The 22,004-nt window shown below is 39.7% G+C and overlaps 1 protein-coding gene across 6 annotated transcripts in view; it reads left to right on the forward strand.

Moving 5' to 3' along the window:
* DAAM (disheveled-associated activator of morphogenesis-like protein) overlaps positions 1-22,004 on the forward strand; it is a 460,107-nt gene that overhangs the window by 230,917 nt on the left and 207,186 nt on the right. The gene's annotated exons all lie outside the window — the stretch shown is intronic.

Genomic DNA, 22,004 nt, shown 5'->3' on the forward strand with positions numbered 1-22,004 from the left:
GTAGGTCGGGTACCACTTTAAACTTTAGGTCCAGTCCCGATTAACCAATCTGAACATCGAATGAAGTGTTACCGTCGGCAAACAGACTTTGGGCGGAGGTCTAGTCGATAGTGCGTCTGATTGCCACGCGGGGTCATGTAAGGTCAGAATTTTTCCAACCTTGCCCCCTCATAAAGCAGCTCCGTGAGTCCGTGTCGATTGCGCAGAGGCTTCTTATCGGGTCATTTCCGCCGCGATGTCAAAACCTTCCTCGGTGGGTTTTCCCACAATCCGGAGTGTCATTACCGCCGCGCCCACGTGTGTGTATGACGTTGCCCAGCTGCAGCTGTGTTTATCTTCGATTGAAAGGGAAGGTGATTGGTAAATGAATGTAAGATATATATGAGGGATATACAGTGGGAAATTAGTATTTATGTAAAACTGAGACTTGTAAGAGACAAGATAGCTGAGAATATGAAAGTAATCAATACATCGAAATGGACAAATGTGTTGAGTGTGTTCTTTCGAAGTACAGAAGCTCAGGCGATCTTCGAGGATGCCTTCGAGCATTTGCATACCTACAAGAATCCAAATGAAGTTTGTACTGTTCTTGTGCAAGTGTATCGAAATATTGTGTTTATATAATGCTTGCAAAAAATAACACTGTATTTACAATGTTTTTTTGACGATTAACGATAAATGATTAATAGTTAATAGGCTGATGCCGATTTTTGTGTTGTGGAAAGGAATCAATCTTCTGCTCCTTTCACGGTGAAGTTTTATTACTCGTAACAGTGTTGTCGACTTCATGTGACTCTTGGACAAGATGACGAGCTTTTTATGATCTTCAACGTAGCGGAATGATTGATTTTTCGTATTTAGCATTGCTTTCTACCACGATGATGAAGATTAGTGATATGATGAAATTGATGAAGGGACATTTACAAAGAACGCCAATGCCCAGGCCGGGATTCGAACCAGGGACTCCTGTGCCGTAGCGCACTGAGGTCTGTATGTAGTAGAATGGTCAAGTGCTGCATTGCCAACCCACTGAAGTCTTCTTGACTTAATCATTTTAATGTCAGTCGGTGAATGTAGATTTTGCAGTTCAGTGTTGTGTAACCTTCTCCACTCAAAAGTTTTCAAAAATTGTTTGCACCATAAAAAATTGCCTTGAAATTTCAGAATTTTTTTTGGCGAACTGAGAATTGGATCGAATTCTGTTTCATCGTTCGTGTATTCATCCAGAGAAGAAAAACACCTTATTTGGAAAGCGATATAAAAACCGGATCCTCGCGCGTGCTGTGGACGTGCCCTGTCACTTTTCTTTGCACGCAGCGCCCGATGCAAGCTTTCTTCCCTTCCACCGCAAAGGATTCTGGGAACGATTTGCAGGAACACTGTCACGTTCATGCGAGAAGGAAGTGAGCTTTCTACCCATTACCCGAAAAAGCTCATTACTTTACGTGACGTATTCCTTGCCCTTGGTCCGTTTCTTGGAGCATTGAGTCGAGAAACTACAAGCTGGGAATTATTGGGGGCGGAGGATGTAGTGCCCCAATATCGCTTCGAATTAACACTTGCAGGGTGCAAAATCCAAGGAGGGGACAGGAAGATTTCCCCCACCAACAATCTTGTCTTCAAAAATCCCTTCAATTTTTAATTGATGTAGAAATATCACAAATTCCTTCATATTGTGATAATAGCAAGAAAGGAATTTCACTTTATTGTTACTAAAATATATATGAATCTACTACCTCCCAGATCGCGCCACTGACCAATCACATTTAAACACTTTAGCAAGGAGTAGACTTTCGAGGTTAGAACGTGCATTTGATTGAAGCTTCCTTGTAAAGTAAGATGTTGATTATCACGGCGAGATTAACTTGATAATGATAAGCATCTAATTAGTGAAAGACGTCTTACCCTATTTTTATCGAAGAAGGAAATTAGTTGTGGAGAGCTGTTGTTGAAAGTGGGAAGTGTATCCAGCCGTATACTTGTTAGACAGCTATTATGAAATATTTGCTGAAATTGGTTTTCAATGGGAAGAAAACTATTTCATGGGGGAAAAAAACTATTGACGAAATACTACCGAGAATTTTCACGTAATAACACAAGCATGTCACGTTTGAACGAGGACTCACGATCTCGCGACTCTAGGTACCTGGTTCGAGTCCTGGTCTGCATATAAATGATTTCTGCGCTTGTCCTTACATCAGTTTCATCCAAATATCATTTCATCCTCATTGTCGCGATTAGCCAACAGTGCGCTACGACAGTCCCTGGTTCGAATCCCGGCCAGGACGTGGGTGTTCTTTGTGTGTCCCTTCATCAATTTGACCATATCATCAGCTCATCCCGATCTTTGCGATTAGCCAAAAGTGGCAGAAATGCGAAGTAAAACAATCAAATCAATCAATCAACCTACGTCAACGCGGAATGCATTCGTTCTTCGGTTGTTTAGGTCTATTTGCAATATTTCGTGGCGTGACCAAAAAGGTATTTAACCTAACAAGCCTAACCTAACAACGAACATTTATCGTGACGTCACTAGACGAGGGAGCTCAAAACGGTGAGACTCATGATAGCGTGGCAACGATATCAGTAGGGAGCGGAAGTTGATGACCTAAAAAATATAGGTATATGACCTATAGAATGTCCTAAAAAATGGGAAAAATGACGTAAAAAATTACCATTAAATTTGTTAGTTTCGGGTTAAAAATTTAAATGAAAAGGAAATTAAACAAAATGCAATCTCCTTATCTGATCTTAAATTTGAGTTTGACCCAGACGGACACCTGGTGGTTTCACCCGACACAACAAAGACTGTCACCAGTTCAGCATTTCTTTTGCTCGTAAATTGCAATCCTGCGAGATATATATTACCAAAACGAAAGAAGTGACAAAATATGACGAAACAATAAACCGAATATTGCGAGAAATGCCGAAAATCGGGGGAAAAGACCTAAAACCTGAAAATTAGCAAAAAAAAAAATGCAATTTAAAATTACCTTTTTTGGGTTCTATTGTGTAATATTGTGTATATTTAATGGGCATCGTGTCCGAGATGTCAGAAAAAAATGACATTTCATCAACTTCCGCTCCCTAGATATCAGTTTCAAGATTTGATTTTGATTTGATTTGATTTAGTTTATTTTACTTCGCGTTTTGTGCCTCTTGGCTAATTTGCGAAGATGGGGATGAGTGATGAAATGATGAAATTGATGAATGGACATTCACAAACAACCAAGCCCGACCGGGATTCGAACTCGGGACCCTTGGCGTCGCAGCGCGATGTGCTAACCACTTTTTTTTTTTTTTTTTTTTTTTTTTTTGTAAAAGGAAATGCCCCCTACACGGAGGTATCTCCCACCATTCACTCTTTTTCTCACTTTTACACTTTTAAATTCTTACATTTTTCTTTGTTTCTTATCAACTGGACGAACACAAATAAATACCCATGCCTTACCCGGGACTCGAACCCAGAACCCCTGGCGTTGTAGCGCGCTTTGCTAACCACTCCGCCACGGAGGTCGACTGTACCACTCGGCCACAGGGTCGGGCATCAGTTTCAAGAAATCCTGCTGTACAAAAATGAGACGCTGAAGGGGCAGAAGTGACAAATACATACCGTCGACTATTAAAATTCCTTCATATTGTGATAATAGCAAAATAAAACAACATGTACCTTTACTTACTTATTTCATGAAATAAGATATAGCGTTTAAAGTACTTCTTACTTCAACCCCATTTTCAGTCCTGTATTTTAACCGGAGTGCAAGTCTGTGTGGCAGACTGCAAGGGAAGCAGCACGATGTCACGTAAGACTGCTCGAATATAAACAATTGTTCCTCGAAGAAACGAATGTAAACATTTTGAATGGTAATTGAGTCAATATTGACGGTTGAAATCAAGATCTTTGTTTCTCAGTTCACAGCCGGTGTGGCTACCGTAATGTAGTGTCGGTTTATTTTCCTTTGGTGTGTATGCGGTATTAGTGTAGTGTAGTAAAATGCATAATGCAAGTGGCGCTTATAAACGAATACGAAGTTTATCAATAATTTTTAACCAGTTGTATCTATATTTTAAACTTTATAAGCGTTATTAATACAGAGCATGCAATTAGTGGAAGTAAGGTACCGTGATAAGTGTTAATAATAATAATTATTATTATTGTAATGTCGGAAGGAACAAAAACAAATGATAACCTAGGGTAGTAGTTCCCTGAAGTATGCGCAGTCTGTGGCTGTTTCAATATTTCCACTGAAATGACACGTACTTCCAAATATGTGTTTATTTACTACATTTTACAAATAAGTTGTTTCTGAATATGAAATATGTGTTTATTTTTTACTTAAGGCAAGTAAACTAGTCACACTAAGTGAGCGTTGCAAGTGTTAAATAGGCCTACATTCTGACTTGGGCGCCCTCTGAGAAATCTTGTAACATTAAAGCCACCATGAAACGAAAAAGTTTGGGAACCCCTGGTCTAGGGGCCCAAATTTTATAAATCCCCCTCTCCAGTTCCTGCATCTCTCATTTTATCCAGACGGCCCCGTTAGCACAGCGCGCTAGAACGCCAAGGGTCCCTGGTTCGAATCCCGGCATGGGTGTTTGTGGGTGTCCATTCATCATATCATCCCCATCTTCGCCATTAGCCAAAACTGGCAGAAAATCCAAGTAAAATAAACCAAAACCTCATTTTATCGATCAACGCCATCTGTCGAACGTCAGCTATTTGATCGAAACGGAGGCAGTTCTGCAGTTGCCCCCCTAATCACGAACGTTCGCATATTTTTTTTCCACGAAGGGACAAGGTATTTTACCATGGGGCATATTACCCCGATAATAGTGTTGAAATTATCGCAAAATAATTCATGTAAATTACTGAGACTGAAATCAAGTTATACGTGTAAAATAGGTTGTCATTTGTTTTCAAAGGGGGAACTGTGGTCATCCTTGCCCCCCTCCTTCCAGACGTTCCATGCCCCTATATTATTATACTTTCAATTAGAAATTTAATGTAGGGGAATCTTATTGCTGTTATTAAACGATTTTATACTCTTACAGAAAATGAAGTATTTTCAAGCCGATGAAACTTCGAAGCAACTACGGGGGAAGGGAGTTCAGTGGCACAACCACAAGCAGGCAGGTGGGGGGGGACATTGCCTTTTCCCAACTTTGGACGTAAATCAATTCTGGGGGGGGGGCAAACATTGAAGTAAAAGAATACAAGACTAGCAGAATCTTAGAGTATGCTATAGCAGGACAAAAGAATACTGAAGATGGAATTAGTTTTCGGTTCTTTCTTAAATTATTTCTTCCAGACGGCCAGGAGCACCTGTAGGGGGGCACAGAGGGGCAATTGCCCCCTCGACTTCAAATTTTATACAAATAAAAATTCATTTCGTAAAATTTTCTTTCTCGCTTCGCCAGCAATGTCTGGTTTTCTTAGTCTTGTCAAGTTCAAAGCAGTAGTAGCTAGGGGGCTGCGAGAGTTGTCTCTATACGCCGACCGATCCGAATGAGGAAAATTGCAAACGAGAATGCCATGGCATCCCATGATTTTTTTGCGCGCTATTAAATCAATACTGTTTTCAATTTATATAAATTCGGATCGAAAAATGTTCTTGCTCGCTTCGCTCGCACTTTCTTTCTTTTCTGTAATGCATTGTGAATCACCAGAGGGGAATGACATTTCAAAGACAATTTATATCATTTTTGCATTTGGTTTGTTATGGGGCGGATGAATTGATTATGTAATGTATTTAAATATGTTATATATATAAACATACATACACACATAAATCCATCAATGCAATGAAACTAAAAGACTGAGATAAAATGAGATTTTTCTTTCCCGATTGAACTTTCATCAAGGCTTTTGCCCCCCCCCCCCTAATCAGAGGGTCTGCGCACGCCTATGGGTGAAGCATGCGGCACCATTGGAAGGGGGAGGGAACAGCGGCGAAGACAAAACTGCTCTGTTTGCTTCTTGTTTCCTCCTGCCGTGCTTGTGTGTGTAACGTCGGAGGCGCCGTGTCGTGTATTTATAGCGGACCAAATAAACGGCTCCTGTGTGCTGAGGAACGAGGAAGCCAGTCCATCATGTGACGGCGCCTGTCACGAGTCGACATGGAGTTCCTTCGGCCTCAGGTTCGTAATATTCTGTTTACCTCCGAGTGTTTGACTTAGGCCAATTAACAGGGGGTGCTAGGGAACCCCCAAACCCCTCGCGAGACCCAAGTGTCTCGGCGGGAAGGCTAAATTCGGCACAAGTTCCGAATGTTTAATTCCGATTTGGTTCGATTTCTATTTATGTCTGTTAACACATACTTCGGAGATTTATCGATTACTTACTGGGTGTTTGCTTGAGAATTGGTTTTCACTTCTGTATATTCCTACGTGATTCTTCTCTTGCAAGCAGCCATTCGTCTATTGTCTTGGTTACGTACTGGTGCTGCCATTTAGATGACATGTCTGTTGTGCGAAAGGGTTTCGTAGTTTAGTTAGCCGAGTCAGGTGTAGGGGCTCTTTTACTGATCGCGCACCCAGCTGCTGGCTGACCTACATAGCTCTATCTGTCACAAATCGTCTTCGGGGGTGTGTGGCTCGATGTAGAGGTAACATCACTCTCACATTACAACGTTGCCAACCGTGCGTCTGTTTTGTCAGTTGTTTTTGTTGTCTAATGTGTACAGTGTGTGTGCGCGTTTTGTGTACTAAGTTTTCGTGCTTTGTGTACTATTGGTCAACTTTTATCTCTCTCTCTCTCTTCCGTTTTACAGTACGTTTGGGAAGATGCCACGTATCGGACGATCATATGTTTCCTCCCGTCAGCAACTTTCGGTGCCTTGTGCCACGAAAATGCCCGATGTCAGTCGAATTTTACTTCGCTTCTTGTGCCACTTTTGACTAATTTGCGAAGATGGGAATGAGTGATATGATGAAATTGATGAATGGACGCTCACAAACATCCATATCCAGGCCAGGATTCGAACCCAGGACCTCGAAGAGAATTCAACTTGTCGCCGATTCGTTGTTTCCCAGCTGCCAGCTGGAAGTGCGAGTAGTATAGCATTCAAATAACGTCTCTAAGTGCTTTCGTGGTTGTCACCCCCATCCCAGAACAGGGTAATAGTTACACAAATATTTTCATAAATTTTTAACTGTAAAATTGTTCGCGATGAAGTATCGTTATCAGTCCAGTCCATGAGGGCTTCTGTAGGATATTTAATGTGTTTGCAGGAAGCTTTCTGGTAAATGTCGTAAGTCATTTTTCTGCCTCCGCGACCATCTGTACGAAAGATGTATAAATCGAACTTAGGACCTGCAACTTTGCAGCGATGCGCTGACCACTCCTCCATAGGTGTCGGCTGTTGACAAGAGTTGTCCGCCTTGATGTACCCGACACGCTTGGGGAGGCTTGCAGTACAAAAGGGACAAGCTGAATGCATTGAACGTACGGTTCGCTTTTTATTCCATAAGATCCATCGATGTCACTTAAAGTGTAATCCTGCTATGATACGTATCCTTCTGTTCTTGACGAACAAGCAACTCGTTTGACTTCAGCGTGTGTTGTAATCAGTGATGTGCCGTAGACTATAAGTTTACGTCTACATGCGTTGTCTACACGTAATCTACGCGTACATTACATAGGGTTGTAGTTTACATAGACTACGTAGACAATCTAAAGTGCACTAAAATTAATTTTCAAGGCTTTCATGAAAGGAAAGTGACATTTTCAACTACATTGGTTCCTAACGAAATAAAAAGAACCCTATTTACAACAAAATTTCTCTTCTCTTCTATTAACAACTACGGAAGAAGATAAATAGTATGCAAAAAACAACAACAGATGGCAGTCGTGAGGCAAGAGTGGTCTTTTCCCCCAAAAACACTAGAATATTTCCTATATTAGGTTTCTTCCTAGGTGAGAAATTGTTCGAATTTGGAAGAAATAGTATGAAAGGAAAAGTTCTCCTTACACATCAGCAATTGATACGCAGTATATATTTTTTTTTAATTCCACGGCGGCCTTTGCTAAGTTATCAACTTTTACCATGTTGTTTACATAGATTACGTAATCTACGTGTATAAAATAGTCTACGTGTAGAATGTAGACTATCGTTGTTTACGCGCAGACGCACATCACTGGTTGTAATGCAGCCGGACGTTTGTGCTGCACCTGCCGAATGTCCTCGGTGCCCAGCGAGTGAATCGGAGGTAACTTTCGCTGCCAGATCCATGTAATGCCTGGTTGATGGCTTCTTTCCTTTACTGGAGATCGCTTTTCCCTCTGGCGTTCGCCAGAAGGAGCTGTTGAGCAAGAGTTTCACGTGGCGCTTTAGGTGGATACGATTCTTCATTCTGCCCCGCGGCGTTTGAACTCTGTACCTGACCAGAATACTTCGGTGTCCATCAGTGCTACACCATTGCTTCCTTTTAGCGTGCTTTTCAAAGAAAAAAAATTGACGTACATCTACACACAACTCTGAATGCATCAAATAAATGCTGATGCACTTGGTGCATTAATGGAACAGCTGATGATGAAAGTACACTTTCATGCGTTCTGTGCGTAAAGTATTAATATGCATTATCATTAGAAACAAGAGCCTGCCCAATGACGTAGCTTTAACGTCGTCGCCTTGTGATCAAGAGGCTCCTGGTTCTCTAACCGGTGGAGCCACAGGGATTCGGAACTGTAGGTACAGACCCGATTAGCCAGGCACGTATCTAGAAATATGTTTCGGGGTGATTCCGAACCAAGTGTCTCAAAATAATAATGTTTAAACAAAAGTAATTATTATATTAAATTAATTAAAATATTAAATTAATATATTTTATTACATGAATAGGTAAAAGGACGGTATAAGAATAATGATGTAACAGCGCGTATTCATTATCTGGCTTACGTGAAGTTAAGGTTGGCAAAATTTGTACAAAGAAAAACCTGTCCTGGCAAGGAAATTAATGTCAAATAGATAAAGAATTGAACATTTATTAAATATAAATAAGAGGTTGCTAGATCCAGTTGACGAAAAGTAAAGTTTCTGGTGATATTTTATGAATGTTACGTTGTAAGTAGTAATAAATATTGCAAAAATCTACTTTGCCACTGTCATTCAAAGTAGTATGATAACAATATATTACTTGCCTTCCAATAAGTTTGGCGGAAATAAATAACCCTCGATTAAGGAACAAGTATATTTTCATTATTTAATTTGTTATTTTATTATTTTCATTATTTAATTTTTGTAATTGTAATTTTTTCCCCTAAATACCTCCTTGGTGTCTGCTGTATTGAAATCAAATGGTGTGACGCCCACTACAGGGAGAGGCGCGGAACCGAAGCGCGGAATTTCCGTGCCAGAAGTCTTTAAAGGTTATCGCTAGGGCACGGAACTTGTCCTATAAAACTGTAAAATATGTAAGTAATTATGCCATATAAATTGGAAAATATGTCATGAAAAATTACAAATATGTCAGAAAGATGCAGAAATATTCCCAGTAAAGTCAAAAATATATACAACAGTACTCTCGAATTTCTCCCATACCCGATAGAGTAGAGTTGGGGCTGTAATGTACCGAATGTTATTTTTACTTTTGACTGATTTTTGTGAAAAGCGAAAAAGGCAAAGAAATGAGAACGAAACTTCTTTACTTCCCGTGCAACAATTAGAGAGAACATTTTTCCTCAATAATGTTTGCATGGCTATCAATTGTTGGCGGGATAAAAAAGTGGGGTATTATATTGTTCTGTACTGAGAAAAGACAACACCTTTCTTCCTCCGTAACATTCATATCCTGCCATCGACAATATAAACTATCCGTTGTGCTAAAGCTACGAAGAAAATAATATGAAATAACCGATTATTTGCGAGAAAATTACGAAATTATACAGAAACATGTCTTATTACAACAAAATTGAAGAAATATGTTGTAAAAACGCGAAATTGGTGAAATATGTCAAAATATGATTTGTCAAGTTTGTCTATTGTTTGCATCTCACCCCAATAATAGATCGGAAGCCAAATAAAAAATATGTTATAACTAGGGCCTGGAACTTTGGCCTATAAAACTATACAATATGTATGTAATTATGTCATAAAAATTGAAAAATGTGTCAGAAAAGGGTAGAAATATTCCCAGTAAATCCAAAAATATGCACAACAGTACTTTCGAATTTCTCATAATAATTCAGTATCTTCCAGGGAAGACCGACTAGGGTAGGGGTGGAAGCCAGAATCCCGCACAACAGTGAGAGAACATTTTCCCTCAATAATGTTTGCATGGCGGGATAAAAAAGGGGGGATATTATTGTTCTGTTTTTAGTTGGTAAGAAAAGACTGCATCTGCTTTTGAATTCTTCGTTCGTAATTTCCTTATCCTGGCATCGATAATATGAAATATCAGTTGCGCTAAATATACGAAGAAAAATTATAAAATAACAGAGTATATTCAAGACAATTACGAAATTATACAGAAATATGTCTTATGAGAAAATTGAAGAAATATGTTGTAAAAACGCGAAATTGGTAAAATGTCAAAATATGCTTTATCAAGTTTGTCTATTTCGGCTGATTTTCATCAGATATGTAAAGATCTCACCCCAGTACACGATCCGATGCCAAATGAAAAATATGTTATAACATAAAGTCCCCTGTCCCGGGCTCTAGTTCTCGCCCACTGAGACGCCGGAAACGCGTCTGTTGCGTTGTGTAGCCACATTTCTCCGAATCTCAATGGGCATTGGCAGTACCATAACGCTGTTCATAATGGACAAGCCTCTTGTGAGTGTTCTGTTCATGCAACTTGCAAGTAACGGTCGCACAGTGGAGGTTCTACTCTCCATCTTCAACCTGTGCGTTGCCGAAAGCTAGCCGAGGAAAGTGCACCGTCGGTCCATTTTAGAATCTCCAAAAATGCTTCCAGAATTTCGATACAAAAGTTGCGCCTGTTTTTTTCCCCTCTTCAAAAATCAGGTTTTCAAAGTTCCCATGTCGCAGTTGCATATTCTACCTCCTTGAAATCTTACTTTCTGGCGATTTGCATTCATTCTTGTGTGGGATGTGGACCGTATCATGTATTGTGTGCTCAAATGTTCACTCCTTCTAAATATGTAACGAACAATTAATATAGCACGTGGCAAAAGGACTGTGTGAATAAGGGCAGCGGAATATATATTTGAATGTAGGTTGAATCTGCAAGTATCATTTATCCTCTTCCACGTAAGAATGTGTTGGGCAGCGCCCCCGTTTGGTTTCTTGGACTGCTAAGTAAAGTATACTGAGAGTTCTTTCTAATTTGAAATGAAAAATATCAATATTTCAATTAGGCAGGGATCGACTGACCGGCTCCAGTCGCAAATAAATTGAACGTATACTCTGTCCCGCATATCTCTGGAGCAAGCGAACGAAAACAAATCCTTGCGCAAGTAGTGTCTCCGCCAATGCGCGGCCTTGCTCCAGGGATAGTCGAGACAGAGTATAGTGGTGGACAATTTGGGCAAACGCATAATTGAATCATAGAAGCTTTCCCTGGAGTCCTTTGCACCTCCCGATACAGGTATAGACACGAATTAGATATTGGCCCCGTCCCGTTTACTTCGCAGCACTTTTTGACACTCGGTGTAGTGCAGGTGTATCCCGGCAGGCATGTAGCTAGGGAGGAGCTTACGGTGCTAAAGCCCCCAGAAATCCTACAAATATCTAATTTAGATGTTATTTTTATTGTCAATAACAGAAATAAAGTTATTACCATCGTAAAAACTGCATTACATCGAAGAAAGTTTAGTGGATAATGGAGGAGCCAAGTTATACTTTTATATTCTACCATACAATTCAAAGAATAAATGGATCCACAGCTTCCAAAACTTATAGTTTTCTTTTAGAGAGGTCACAGATTTTAAACTTTATGAGTAAAATTTACCACTAACTGTTAAAGCCTTTTTCTTTAACGATTGTGTAAAAGTTAATAACAAAATACAAAAACAATGATTTTCAGTACACCAACTGTACAAAATATAAGAAATATGATGCACAACAATTGCGTTAAATATTCACTGATACGGTGGATCGAGTACCAAAGTCTCCATTTATGATTATGTAATGACAATAAATTTGGATTGAAATTGTATATCTTTAATAACTTATAATAGTTATTATTGTCATTATTATTTGAACTAATCAAGTTGTATGTATGATCTGACCCCCTCTACAAATATTTCTGGCGACAACGCCTCCGAAATTAAATTCTGTCTACGGGCCTGTATCCCGGTGTCAGGCTGGTGCAAGGAAATTACGTTCAACCAAGCAGACGAATAGCGGGGTTCAAGATCAGAAGATTCAACAAATGCCTGTCAGCTTCTTTAAACGTTCATTTGATTAGTTAGCACACACCACGTGGTCATACGCCACACTGTGCACCGCTCCAGAACGTGGTGTGGACACCAAATACACTACTTGACACCAAACAAACGAAGTAGACAAGTCGGTGTTGTACCGTGGAACCAAAGAGTGTAGAGAGTCAAAAAGTGCTATTGAGTCAGGTTGATTATAAATAATTTATAGAATAATGTACATAAGTAATTTGTAGATATAACAATCACTTTTGGTGGAAGTAAATTAATCTTGTAATCATTTAATGGTGTTTTAGGCTCTAAGAAAGGAAAATAAATATATGTAGGCTACTGATGGTGTCAAGCTCACACAAAAGGACTAAATTGTAAACACACGTACATTTCTCTTGATTTAAGATTCAATAATTTTTATGGGCAAAAATAGCTTAACATTTTGTGTAGAATAATGTAGAAAATACTAATCATGTTAAACCATGAATAGCGTTATTATCATGAAGTTGTAAATAAACATGGCAGCATGAGGGCGCGCTTGAAAGGCAGCCTTTGGATTTGTAAGTGATTTGTTTTATTTTACTTCGCTTCTTGTGCCACTTTTGGCTAATTTGCGAAGATTGGGATGATATGATAAAATTGATGAATGGACACTCGCAAACATCCATTCGAACCCGGTACCCCTGGCGTCGTAGCGCGATGTGCTAACCACTCCGCCACGGGGCCGGCTATTTGGATTTTTAACTACAAATAGTGTCAATGATGTTCACAACGTATCCATTGAATTTCCTTCGGGTCAACTAGTGGAACAACACTGATAAGCTCAACTTTTGCAAACGCGTCACTTCCCTTCATCCACCAAAGCGTGGACAGAAACTGTCAACACGGAGTCTAAGCTACGCATCCTTGGCGCCACTTTCTTTCTGAGAAGAAAGCAAAGAGAAAAAGAGCATTTCGCTCGTGCGATGACCATGCTCCGCCTCTGAGTGGCGCTGGATAAATAAATGGCATCCGTCACGTCTTTCTTGCACGCATTCCTCAGGACCTAACGCAAGCAGACTGAGGTGAAGTGCCCCACGATAGAGCCTTTTAGGATTCATCTTCGGTTGGTTGCTAAGCAACCTGCATCCTTATGTTCAATTTACCGCTCATGTCATCTGAAGAGGATCACTAGCTCTTCTCGTCAAGTATGTCCAGGAAATGACTGTCGCAGCACTGAATGCGTTCCCTACACTTCTTCACGGCCATATTCCTCGGAGTTGGTTGAGTAGTTGTTTGTAAGTCCACTTTGTGTACAGTAAGGCTAATCGGGACCTGCAGTTTTAAATGGGATCCGAAACAGTGTGCAATGTGGATCCACCAGGTATCGAACCAGGGACCTCTTTATTACAATGAGGCGACGTTACCACTACGCCATCGGGGATGCCCTCATATTCCTCAGAGTTAGCTCACAGCTATCCGGGCCAGTCCGATATATATATATATATATATATATATATATATATATTTTAACCACAAGGATGATCTACGAGGGTTGGGGAATAAGTTGTGGCAACTATTTCGCGAGAATGCGGGAGCAGGAGGAAAATCGGAAATATACAAATGGAAGAGGGTAGTGTATGGTAGTGTTGAATGGATGGGCAAATCACGTGTACCAGGTATAGGATAGGAAAGCAAGCACAAACATTCTTAAAGATTAGCATCGTGTCACATCTGTTTGCAAATCAGAAAGCGTGCATTAACATACAGGATCAAAAGAGGCGTGCTACGGTAGGACACTACCATATTCCCCAGTTTACTCTAACTCCCTGTGGCATTCTCTGGCATTTCTCTCCCAAAGAAAGGATATTTTGATACATCAACGTATAACGGTCAAATACTGAGTATCAGGTAATTAATCTAATTGCCCGTTATTAGGAAGTAATTGCAATTGGAAATATTAATATCCGTCGCGAATACAGGTGTCTAGCGAACTGTCTTAGCCAGCACTAGCTTGCTCAACCACCGTTTTCCGCCCGAATTCGGATTTACATGCATTCTTATGGGAATAGCAAGAAAAATGCAACTTCTAAACCAATGGACCGAATTGGATGAGATTTTAACCAGCGGAAGACCACATCATGAAAGTACTGATTCCAAGATTTGAGCCTAATCAGAACAGAAATACGGGAGTTATGAATTATTAAAGATTCATCGCTGGATTGAAAGGGAGAAGCTACCCTACTGAGTTGTCCTTGCTTTTCGTGACTGAATACAATAGCGGAAGATTTAGCCTAATCTCTGAGCGAGGGGCTGCTACCGGGGGTTAAGGACCGGAGTGAGCATTGACCAGGATAGGAGGACAACGGTCAAAGCACCAGAAACAATAAACAAGCACCTGATCATAGAGAGTAGAGCGTCACCACATTCAAATCTGGAATAAAAGGGATGATTTGGAATAGCGAGACACAGTTTGCCACAGTTTTGCCTAGAATCGCCACCGGAGTGTGAGCCACGCGCGACCGAGCTGCGAGTTGCAAGCAGACTCGAGGTCTGGATTTGTTTTTCCTCGAGTGAGTGTTTCAGAGCCATGGAGTAGAGCAGAATAGAACCAGGGGGTCCTTCTCCCCCTCGCCGTCAACGCATCCGTGCACATACGTGTGGTTATGTGAGAATAACGCCAGACACGTCCACCTGTGTCAATCGTCCGAAACAACGTCCTAAGTAGTAAAAGTTAATAACATTTGACATTCATGTGAAACCGCGAATGGCTCATCGCGTATGTTCGTCTCATCGCCCAAGTCACGTATCTGTACTTACGAGTGACCGCGAAGAACTGACCTATTATTGCGCAAGTTGTCGTATGGAGTCGACAGTGGGCGTGTACCGTCCTGGACGTCCCTGCGAAGTGAACGAGTGATGCCAGGATCCGATGACGCCAGATGGAGCTGCCGACTGATCCACTTTCGCCAACCAGGATAACCGCGAGGTGCAACAATGGAGTGTGGAGGCCTTCCAAAACTGTAGGACCACTTTCACCCAACTCAGGTCAGAGGGAATGCAGCGAAGGTAAGATCCAACCATGCGCGTGTGTGAGAAAGATGACGACTATCTACCGCGAATCTGCGTGAATCAAATCATTGCTTAACTTAAATCAGTGCTATGGCATCCCTAGGCATCGGTATTCCGGCGGAATAATCAATTTAAAGATGAGAGTTTATGTTAACGGCAAACAATAGTTCATTGAATTATATTTGTACCTTCAGAAAAGATAGAAGGGGTTCGCACAAGGAACAATTATTCACTTTATACTTAAAATCCTAAACGGTAAATTGTAAAAGGCAATGTAGCCAAGACATATCAAGAGTATGGTCAAAGTAGTAATTAATCTAACCTTTGTAATTGTCATATTGTCGCCATATGCCATGGAATGAGAGTATGAATGTGAGATCGAGTGAAAGAGGGCAAGATGTAATGTGTATTTATCTGTGCTTTAATATATATGTATATTCAGAAACACCGTAGTATTATGTAACGTCATTTCAGGTATTTAAAATCAAATCCTCCTAGGTTTATTCTCGGTAACTCCGACTGTTAGGCACTTATCCTGACCGTATTATATTTCATGTAATGTTTAATCCGCTTGACAGGTGTCACAGCGAGCGATTCTTCGTTGTTGCGTTGCTAAGCTCAGCTCAGTTGAGTTAGTTGAGTTAATTAGTTATTTATTAAATTAGCAGCCCGTAACAAACGCAGTCCACACCGTGGCATGGCGGTTGACTCAACAAAGAATTACCACTGCCCTCTGTACGATAATCGTTCATCACACTGCCATCTAGTGACGTGTCCACATACTATGAGTGTCATGTTACGAGCGGCTAGGAACAGATATAGCAACTTGGAAGATATATGCTAAAAGTACCTAACCTGACCTGTCTTCATATCCACGTAATAGCGGAAATAAGCATGTAAACAGGTTAACTTCTGTTTATTTAAGCTACGTGGATAGGTTAGGCTGGCCAGGTGATGTGCTGTTAGCCAGTCACGTATCTAGAAATATGTTTCGGGGGGTCCGATCCAAGTGTCTCAGGAATAATAATAATAATAATGTTTAAATTAAAATAATTATATTAAATAAAATTAATACTAATTACAATACATAAATTAATATTATTACACGAATAGGTAAAAACACTGTATAAGAATAGTGATATAACAGCGCATATTCATTACGTAACTTACCTGTAGTTAAGATCGGAATAATTCACATAAAAACAAGTGCTCTGGCAATGAAATTAATGTTAAATAGAAAAATAATTGAATATTAATCGAATAACAAAAATTATGTTACATGAAGTTTGAGAAAAGTAAGTTTATAATTAATATTTTATGCGTATTATTTTGAGTAGTAGTGTACATAAATCTTCTTTATAATGTCATATAATTGTAATCCCAATATAATTCTTGCCTTCTAAAAAGTTCAGAGGAAATTAATAACCATCGATTACTTGGTAAGTCTTTCGGGGGTCCGGACCCATCGACCCCCTAAATACGTCCTTCCTGTTCTTCAAAGCCGTATGATGCCAATATAATCCTGTCTTCCAATAAGTTCAGAGGAGATTATACAACAAATGCTAAACGAGCATATATTCATTATTTAATTTTGGACGTGATAAGTATTTCGGGAGGGGTCCGGACCCTCTGACCCCCCCTTGTTGTTAGCATATATTTGCATGTAGCTGTATCTGTCCCTAGCCGCTCGTGTCATGGTCTCCAGGATACGATCACGGAGATGTCACCTCTTAACTTTGAGTGAGGAAAAGGAACATGCCATGACTTATGCTCCAGCCCTCGTATGAATGTATAATCAAATTGTTGAGAATGAAATGAGACAGTAACAGAATCGGGGAAAAAAGTACATGCAGGTACAGAACAGGAAGAATTGGATTGAACATCGTCTTACACTTTGAACATGTCTATCGCCATCTCATACCTTCCGCCGCTGCCTAAAATATTTTACGCACTCACACACTGACCACTACAATCGCAACTATAGGGTATGGAGATAAGAATTGGCAACACTGCTCCTTCCTCCGGCTAAGTCAGTTGGAACCAGGAGTTCTCATTCCTCCAGGAAGGTAACCACCGAATTGCGACAAGTGACGGTAAATAAAATTAAAATATTTCAAGATTACAATGTCCAAAATGTATTTAATGCCGTATCGCGCGCGTTACAAACTTATTCGCACAAATAAAACAAATATGTTGGTTCCTGCTCGCTCGAAGGCAGTGATTAGCAAAATTTGTCACAACAGAATACGTGCACCGCCTTTACCGCCAACAGCAAGGCCAAGACCTCAACTGTTTACCTCAGGCGCGAGGCCTGCTACAAACTCATACCTAAAAAAATAACACAAGATAAGCTAATAATGTATATGTCAGATTAATGGTAATTAGCGATAGTAAGCTTTGGTTAAGGTTGGCAACAATTAAGAATGCCAACGCGGAATTTTGACGTCACCATATACACGTAGCGTCATTCCCCACTCCTAAAACAAACAGCCAATAGGAAAAGGATGTATTATTGAAAGCGGGGGAGATTTGCTGTGCTTTAACGTTATAATATTGAAGTAGAAAAACAAATAACGAAACTGATTTTATGAAATAATTAATATTTGCCCTTGCACATAAAATTATTAAATAAAGATTTAGTTTACGTATTTTTACCGAAGGCTAAATTACTTCAATCTTGTTTATTGTTGAACAAAAATCGATATTAAGAAGAAATCTATGTAATATGTGCTAAAACATCAACTTCTACGTGAGATAGAAATAATCCTAGCCATCTTCGATTTGACAAATAATGATAACGTTGCGTATACTATTTAGGATAATTGTTAGCCTATAAAATATGAATTAATGTTGCAAGACTACGCGAATAATATAATAACATAAGATAAAACAAATATTTACATGAATTATGAAAACAATTAAGTATAAATATCAAGTTATTAACTTGAAAGTATACGAATAAGATACATTTCAATATACGAGTGCAGTTTGGCTAATAAGGCGGTCGTTACAAACGTGAGAAAAGGAAACAGAGAGAGAAGCAAGAATGAAAGAGGGAGGGAGAGAAGAAAATAGAGGAAAACTGCAGAGAAAGAAGCAGAAGAAGATTAACCAAGAAACAAGAGCAAAGAGGGGAGAGAGAAATAGCGCAAACGGGTCGGGACTTGTGATCGAATGACCTACAAGTTTTGCTGCTGTGACCTTGAGTTCCTAACAGACACACATCCTCACTTCGAACGTTCCCCCGAAGTGTAACAGCGAATCCTCGCTTGCCTTTTCCGTGCATCTCGTAACATACTGTTGGAGCAAGGGACATGATGGCTTTCCGTAATACCCTGCTTGCAAGATAAGAAAACACTGCTTGTGAACTTCTACGTACAGCACGTTATCTGTGCGTGCAGTTACGTACAGTTAGCTCTCGACCCATAAAAGGAAACTTGTTCAGAGTCTGAAGGAGGCTAAAGTGTTTCTTCTTCTCAAACAATATGTTGGAGCATTCTCCTTTACCACACTGCAAGCGGCACTACATAACACATAATCGTACCGAATTAAACGGTCTTGGATGTGAAGTGCGGAGAATTTCAACTCATTATCACCAGGGAACGGATTTATATGTAAATACATATTTATGTATAAAGTTGAAATCGGTTATACAGTATTTGTATTTGCGTATCATGATATGTAGACTCCAAAAATGTTGGTTTTTATTTTTCATATTTGTACATATATTAGGTTTATGCCCATATTTTACATATTATTTCCATATTTTCAGAACATTTCTCAACATACACTCCATATTCGCGCAACAACTACATGTTCTCGTGTGACCGAAAGAGTTGGTTGAATTTCTGGGGAATAACTGACAAAGTCCGAAGCGACGTTAAGCAAACGAAAGTTTGACCTTTTCCATACTCTCCAATTGCGTTAATTACAAGTTTTCTGTCATCCGAACAATAAGGTTTTTTTTTTGTTTTTTTTTTCAAAATTTATTCCTATCTGTTTGCTTTTACTATTGTAAAACACTTGAAATTTCTATTTATTTAAAATTGTTGTCAACAATAGAGAATGAGGACTCAATCATCGGTTGTTACAAACGTTATTTTTGTAAACGCTGGAAGATAGTCCCCAAGTCGAGCAGCCCGACAGAAGCAATGATTTTGATTCGCTTACGGTTTCTCATCAAGACAGTCGCCAGGAGCGTATCTTCTAGGCTACTTAGGCTATCTGCGAAGCCTGAAGTCTAGAGAATAAAATACAGGAGGAAAATCGATCAGAAATTGTAAATAACATTATTCATATGAGTGAAATGATTATGGTGATTCTGGAGTTGGCAACCTGATTTCTTATGAGTTGGCAACCTGATTTCTTATGAGTTGGCAACCTGATTTCTTATGAGTTGGCAACCTGATTTCTTATGAGTTGGCAACCTGATTTCTTATGAGTTGGTAACCTGATTTCTTATGAGTTGGTAACCTGATTTCTTATGAGTTGGTAACCTGATTTCTTATGAGTTGGCGACCTGATTTCCTATGAGTTGGCCACCTGATTTCCTATGAGTTGGCCACCTGATTTCCTATGAGTTGGTAAATGTATTTCTATTCATAGCCTAAGACCACGTGACATAGTGAGATAGCCCAAATCTGTGACTCAGTATACGGCAATGACAGTCACGGTAATAGTTACAATGCCTAGACTGTATTTTATGTAGCTCGTGTAATGTCTTATTTATTAAAAAGTTAATTTTTTAAAAATTTTAAGTCCTTATTTAACTCCATATTTTAATAAAGCAATCAAATGCTGACCAAGGCAAAATTTGGTGAAGAAAAAAGTTTATACACTAAAACGTAACGTTTCTACCCTCTAGCAGGGTCTTCTTCAGACAAAGATTCACAATTATTTGATCTAAAGATCCAACCACCATCTTATATACACACTTGCAGTTCATACACAAAAGAACAGAAGGACGGCAGTCCTTATCTCAATGTCTGGTCAACTTTTAGGTCAGCCAACCCCCAGTTGGAGTTCACCTCCAGTCCTTAACCAACACCGGGGTTTTCAAATAACCAACCATTGTTTACATTGAAAATACAGAACCTAACGTGCTACGTATTTCGTTCCTACAAATAAATACACTAGTGTTGCCCACGAGACGAGACTTTGGCCTGTCTCGTCTCGTCTCGAAAATATTCGTTTGTCTCATGGTCAATCTCGTCTCGTCTCGAATTTTTAAAAGCCTGTCCCGTCTCGTCCCGTGGGCAACACTAAAATACACATGAGGATAAAATACTTACTGCACATTTGACTTTTTTCCCTTGAAACAGACAGACTTCACAAAACACAAAATGGTAATATGGTATAAATAGTTCTTCTTTTTCTTACGGAACGAGAAATCAAATACAAATAACTAGCTATGTAATAATAAATAATAAGTTTTGAAAGTATATTATGACTAAAATTGTATTCCCAGTTTGTACACACATCGTACCCGGGAAAACGTCGCATCACGGAGAAGTTAAATAATTATTTTCATTCAAGATTTCAAACTTTGCAGCCAACTTTTACACAGTATCTCTACTCGACGATATTCCAAGCAACATTTTTTTTATATATTTTTTATTTTAAGATTGCACAAAATAAAATATAGAATCTGTGTCCAAATCATGATAAATGAACTAAAAAAACTGTCTACAGCAGGACTCGAACTCGCAACATAAAATGAAATTTCTACTACCAACTACTGCCTTTAACCACTACACCAAATTGCCACTTGGTAATTGGCTTCACGATAGGATAGATGTCTTCGGTCCGTGTCTGGCGACAATTTCCTTTCCTTTGTTCTACCTGTTACTACGCACTTCATTTGAACTCTGCCAAGCACAACAAGTTTATTTTTGCACCAATGTAACTTTGTATTTAATTATTTCCCGTTCAATGTGCATGAGAAATCGTCTGGTGAAGATCGATCTTCCGATGAGGCAGCCATGTTTGTTTGCAACTACCAGTCATCTCGCTGACCTCAGGATGAAGCACGGATCAAGTTCACAGCCACTTAACCTCCAGTTGAGGAGTTGACCGCTGATGAAAAACCCGAAATTGCTGTAACCTCTAGTTATTTGCCCAACCCGAACTTTGATCGGACATTGAAAAACCGGCCCTCAGACATTTCCTGTCAGGAATTCCTGAGTGTGGAGTCTCCTGACAGGTAATAGACACTCTACCTCACAGGTGATTGACAGGTACCCGGTGAGAGTCTGTGCCTTATTAATTGCTCCAGATCTGGGCCTGCTCAGGTTCCTTATCTCCTGAACTTCTTCTCTTTCCTTTCTTCATTATTCTTCCTTCTTCTTTCCACCTTCCTTTCACTCAGCCTTTCCACTCTTTCTAACACTCCTTTCCATTCTGTTTTTCTTCAGTCCCCCATTCCAGTTCGTACTGTCTTTTCCTTTTTCCTCTATTTTCTTGGCCTCTTTCCACTTCCTCACTATTGCTCTCTTCTCCCTCCCTATTCTCCTAGCCTTCTCACATTCTATGTCGTGTCCCGTTTCTTTTGTGTGCTTGTATAGCATTTTTCTCGTTAGTCTTGTGTTGCTTCAACCTGTCTTTTTAGTCTCTTTCTTGT

Source organism: Lepisma saccharinum, chromosome 28, assembly GCF_977018435.1.
Source record: "Lepisma saccharinum chromosome 28, izLepSacc3.1, whole genome shotgun sequence".
NCBI classification, from domain to species: Eukaryota; Metazoa; Arthropoda; class Insecta; order Zygentoma; family Lepismatidae; genus Lepisma; species Lepisma saccharinum.